At 40.4% G+C, this 6,121-nt stretch overlaps 1 long non-coding RNA gene across 2 annotated transcripts; it reads right to left on the minus strand.

Moving 5' to 3' along the window:
- Positions 1 to 3,868: 3,868 nt before the first annotated feature.
- On the minus strand, positions 3,869 to 5,899 carry LOC308360306. 2 transcript variants are annotated; one of them, XR_013968515.1, is made up of 3 exons: positions 5,653 to 5,899; positions 4,584 to 4,669; positions 3,869 to 4,163 (listed from the first exon to the last, which is right to left on the minus strand). It is a non-coding gene; the product is annotated as an uncharacterized lncRNA (long non-coding RNA). The 2 variants fall into 2 exon arrangements; XR_013968516.1 differs by lacking the exon at positions 5,653 to 5,899 and adding an exon at positions 4,986 to 5,014.
- Between the last annotated feature and the right edge of the window lie 222 nt (positions 5,900 to 6,121).

The following is a 6,121-nucleotide window of genomic DNA, read 5'->3' on the forward strand; positions in this document are numbered from 1 at the left end:
AAGTGTGTTTGAAAAGGTACATTCCGTTTTAGCGTCTGGTGTAGCCACTCCCATAGACATATATACACATTTATATATGTCTATGGCCACTCCTATTGCTTTCAACTTCAGACCGCGTCTGCAAGGCAGAATTTCCGCGGCGTTATTAGGTGGTGGGCTGGACCCCAGAATTGTGAATTTAATACTTACCGTCCAGCTGTGAAGCCCATTTTTTAAGGATGGATTCATAAAAATACACCAAACTGTATTTGCTTTGTTTCCACCTTCGTTTCGTGCACATTTGGCGAACATATCGTTGTAAAGTCTATGTTTTTTGATCGGGCGAATTTGCAGGGCAACTATTTGAGACCGTGCGTTTCAATGAGAACAAGACATAAGCTATGGAGGATTATCGGGGCCAAAACTAAATAAATAAATAACTAACTAAATAAATAAATGAATGGTTAAATACTTGGATAAATACATAATTAGATTTATTTATACCTACATTTATTTATTTATACTTACATATATTTATTTATACTTACATATATTTATTTATACTTACATTTTGTCATACATTTTGTCATACATTTTGTCAAACATTTTGTCATACTTACATTTTGTCATACATTTTGTCATACATTTTGTCATACTTATTGTCATACTTATTGTCATACTTATTGTCATACTTATTGTCCACGGTGTAACTTGCTTGCAGCAAAATAAATCCGTCATCCCCCGTCACCAAGTCAGGGGGCGGGTTAAAGCCTCTGATTGGTGGTTCAACTTGAATTGACTGCTTTTGACTAATTCAAGATGGCAGCACCCGGTGTGGATTAAATAAATGGAATATTGCATGCTACAGTAGTCGAAATGTTGGCTGTAGCTGAGGAGATGGAGGCAACTGCAATTCACATTGTTTTTAAAATCATATTGAGGGCTTCGCTGAGATTATATCAACGGTATCGGCCCTGACTGACACAGACATAGATGAAAATGTGTTCACGATCCTCAGCGAGATGGTAGCAGATGAGGCTGAGTGATGGTCATACATCCTGGAGGTGGTGTACTCTGTTTGATCTTCGGCTGGCACAATTGAACACTTCGCACTCTCTGGCCTGAAAATACAAGATATTGCGAACCTTTTTTGAGTGTCCAAGCGCACTATCAAGCGACAAATGCAGCAGAGTGGTATCAGGTATTAATAAGAGTAGAATGTGTCTGTGTCAGGGGTATAGATGTTCGGGATCTGGAGAAAGTAATGGGTAAACGTCCCTTGTCATGACTAAAATGAGAGCTCCAACTATTAACTCTCTAGTCTGAGAGTTGTCATTTGTTGGGGAGCTGTGAGACTCTTTCTCTGAGACTGTAACGTCATTACTGCTTGACTGTCACTATGTTTACAGTATTGTGCCCTATAAAAGATGGTCCTCCGGCCTTCAGAGCGGAGAGAGACATGATTGAGACCTAAGCCTGGTGTTGTGTTGTTTTTTATTGTCAGAGGTCTGGGTTTCTCTCCCAATCTACAGATTGATAAACGTATTAAAATCCAGAACTCAACTGAACGTAGACCCCGTTTATACGGTGGGAAAACGTATATATTTTCATGCGGTTTGGCCTTTCATTTACGAGAAAAAACGGAGGTTTTATCACGGGAAACGATCATTTCTAAAAACTCCGGCCAAAGTGGAGATTTCAGGAAAACTCAGTTTTTGCGTGTGCACTGGGTCAAACGGAGTTTGCGTCACATATGCGCCTAAAATGCATTCGTGATGTGAGTGTCCTATATTTACTGTTTACTGATCATGGATGCTGTTAACGTAGTGCTCATTTATACGTTAATGCAAACGCAGGATTGCATTCTTTCAACCCTATAACTGAATCTCTCAACCCTTCCCCAGTGTGTGACTATTGGCTTTAACAATGGTATCCCCTGCACTTCCACCAGTGGACTACGAGTTTTACATTCCATCTTGTCTACCTGTTGTAGCCAAATAAACGTAAAGGACATATCTAGGACTCATAGCCAATTTAATGGATTAGCAGCCTACTTATGCAAACCTACAGGTTTAGCATAGTTATGATGGCGTTTGGGGGCGTATATGCGGGTTCATGTAAACAGAAAGTTTTTTGGAAAAAGACCTTGTGTGTACGACGTTATTTTTGAACGGAAGGGCAGAAATATTCTCTATTCTGTAATTACCCGGCTATGTGTAAATGTGGTCTTACTCTTAGTCATCCGTTTATGAAGAGACGGACAAAACACTTTCTTCATCACTGGTGATTCAAAAACTGAGGACATAAGAACCATGCTACAGCGTAACATTCTAATAGCAGCCTGATGCAAACTATGGAAGAGATAGACGTGATGGGGTAACGACAGCGCTACGACCTGGCTACGACTACTACGGCCAGTGCACCCAGTAGGCCACATTAAACCCAACATTTCATAACACTACTAGAAATACTACTAGTAGTAGACGAGTTGAGGGCCTCTTAAATTAAGGATGCAGCCTCACGCAGCAGCTGAGGGTATGTCTTCTGGGACATTCTGGTATCTTGATTTATTTAAATAATGCTCAATAACTTTCATTAAACTAAATCTGGCGCTTGGCATCCATAAACGCCAAAATTCAGTATCCCTCGAGCCTGATCGACTGGTTGAGCCTGCCTGGTGTGTAACACCAATCAGAGGCTTTAACCCGCCCCCTGACTTGGTGACGGGGGATGACGGATTTATTTTGCTGCAAGCAAGTTACACCGTGGACAATAAGTATGACAATAAGTATGACAATAAGTATGACAAAATGTATGACAAAATGTATGACAAAATGTAAGTATGACAAAATGTTTGACAAAATGTATGACAAAATGTATGACAAAATGTAAGTATAAATAAATATATGTAAGTATAAATAAATATATGTAAGTATAAATAAATAAATGTAGGTATAAATAAATCTAATTATGTATTTATCCAAGTATTTAACCATTCATTTATTTATTTATTTATTTATTTATTTATTTAGTTTTGGCCCCGATAATCCTCCATAATAAGCAACCTCGGGTGTCGCTGTCTGGAGAAATAAATCTTGCTGAACCTTACCAAATACTCTTCTCTCCAGGGGAGATTGCAACTGGAGTGACATATTTTAGATAAGGCACATTCTATAATGTGTAATACATTATTACTGAATGTTAAAACACCATTTTCTCTACTTTAAGTCTTGGAGTAGGTGATGTTGCCTCATCTTTGCGTTTCCAATCATTTTCTATGGTTAAAAAGTCAATGACTTTCTTAATGTATGATAATGCAAATTAAGTTCCCATTTAATAAATAAATTCATTTTGTCAAGTGAGTAGTACAATTTTCAAATATAAGTTGGTCAAAGTTCCTGCAGTGTGCCCATTCATGGCTGAACCTGCAACCCTGCAAAGAGGGGGAAGTGGCCAGAAATGCCCTAGAGGCTTTAAATCTGGAAGAAGACCAGGAATTGCCAGCTAATATTGCAATAGGATACCACCGCAAATGCTACATGCTGTTCACCAATGAAGCACACATTGAAAGAGCACGAAAGGGAAAGAAAAGGCAGCCAAGGACAGTGAAGGTTTGTACTCAGAGTATGATTTCCTTTTCGCCTGTATCATGAGGTCTGTGTACCCAACAGGGTTTGAGCAAGTAACTCAAGACATTGACATGACAGAGAAATGGTGTAGATGAAACTCCTTCATTACTGAGACATTAAGGTCCATGGCTTCCACACTGACACCTGCTTGAACCTCTTCAGTGATGTGTGAAATATTTAAGGCCAAACGCCCTCGACAGGCTGGTGCCACATAACCTTAATAGAAGTGACCCCTGAATAAAGCAAGGCACGGACAGTGATGACTGTTATTGGATTTTATTCAGATAATTTCCAAGATACAATAAATGAACATTATTAAAAAGAAACAGTATCTCGAAACCAATGTCTTACAAAGGGAACATGCAGTATTCCTTCCTTGTGTGACGTTGATTCGCAAGTAAATAAAAGAACAGTCCACTGGCTATATGACAATAAGTCAAATTAAGCCAGGTTAACAAGATGTGGCTTTTCATGGCCACAGGTCCACTGGCTCTGCTTGATCACCTCAGGGTGGAGGTTTCTGGATTTCCCCACTCAGCTGCAATGTTTTTGTTCCTGAACGTAAAGGACTTCGTTAAAATATACTATAATATAGCAGGGGATTACAACAGGGGTGAGGAACAATTCATTTTAAATGTCATTTCAATTTTTTTTATAAAGCCCCAAGGGCCGTACTATGGATACAAAAGGATTTTCCGCCAGCACTTTAGGCCTATATTGAACGTGGTCACCTTTACAACAGACCCCACCTTCACTAGATCCCCTGAAAATAACTTCGTTGTATTGCAACTGCAATTTCAAACATTGCTTTACAAACCATGTCATATTACATGTGAAACTGCATCACAGTAAATGCATTATGTTGGCATGAGTTTGTTGTCTACATGTTGTCTGTGTTGCCATGTGGTTTACTCCCAGCTGGTTGCCTCATATGCATGAAAAAAAAATAAACAATTAAAATATGAAATAGCCTACCGAGAGGAAGTGGCATATATTGCACCAGTCAGATGGACGAGGGATCTGATGGATGTCATGTGGGGTCTTGTAGCCTAAGATGCTACCTGTAGAGATATTATTTGACATAAGTTAGTTCACAGAAGTGCTACGCAGTCGTCAATGTTTAAATTGTATGACTGTTGTAATTAAGCTCGTCGTTTGGACTAACGGGAGGAGAAACTTTGTCGGAGAAAATTGTTCAGTAGACGCCTATGGCCATGTTCATATGAGGAGAGGGGATCTCGCTTCACGTCTATTGTAATCAATGTTTCACACCCTATACTGACGAAATTAACAACATGTAGCCTTAAACAGGTTTCATTTATGACAAGAAAAATAGTCATGTGTTGAAATATCCACTCGAAGTTAAACAATTCTTACCTCAAAGCTGTATCTCAGCTATTTTCCAGGGGCAGATGAAGTCGATGTGCATTTCCTGGTGTGACGATGCGTCACCGAGAAACGCAATTGGTTGAAATACCCCAATCCGCGGTTTTGATTGGACGTCACGCCGGAAAACTTTGATGATATTTTTGAGAACTTAATCGTAAAATACTATTAAATGTGCAACTTCCCGCGTTGGAAACAAACGGCTATATGTTTCTTATTATCTGGTTCAGCTTCCTTCAAAAAATTAGCTTCACAGCTGCAGGGTAACTATCAACTCGAGAACTAAGCAAGATAGACGGTCTCAGCCCACTGACTAAACGTAAGAAGTAGGCTACACACAACACATGAATGACAAGATTTCTCGCGATCGACTAGAACTCACTCAGCCCGCGAACGACCGGTTGGGCCTACATTACATTACTGCTTAACAGCTACTTAGCCATGTTGGTCAATCATTTTCCTGGGGTGAACAAAGTCACTTAAACTCTGACACATGTAAATTAATTTAATAGCTTACATCACCGCTTATTTGACAGCTGACCTAGCCATGTTAGTCAATCATTTCCTTAGGTAAACCAAATCATTACTTCAGTCAATACAACACTCCAGTAGTGGCAACACACAAACACACACATGAATAGCAACAAACTTAACTTACCAGCGCTGCTGTCAATGGTGGTGGTGATGGCGGTGACCACAGGCCGACTGCCCAAAATAAAGTCCATCTCCTCCCAAAACTCAAATTTCTTTCCCCCCCCAGCTCCACTCCTCCCGCTGTCCCTCTTCTCCGCCAGGTACCTAGCCTTCAATGATTTCCACTTATTTCTAAGTGCGTCTCTACTTTTTTGTACCCCTCTAGTTGCGAGTACCTCTGACAGGCGCTGGAAGATGGTGGCATTCCTCTGCCTTTTCCCATCCAGGGCAGACACCACGTCCATCTCCTCCAACGCCTTCAGAAATATTTTAGTCTCCCCCCGACTCCAGTTCTGACGTTTATCCTCCGCCATGATAGAAAGCCGTTGTGAAGGGAGCTGAAAGCCGTCTTGTGAAGGGAGCTGAGATGATCGCGAGCCAGAAGACAGCAAAGAGGCGGCTCAACAACGTTCGAACTCTCGTTGTCAATGCGC

The sequence above is a fragment of the Sprattus sprattus genome (genome assembly GCF_963457725.1).
Source record: "Sprattus sprattus genome assembly, chromosome: 2".
NCBI lineage: Eukaryota > Metazoa > Chordata > Actinopteri > Clupeiformes > Clupeidae > Sprattus > Sprattus sprattus.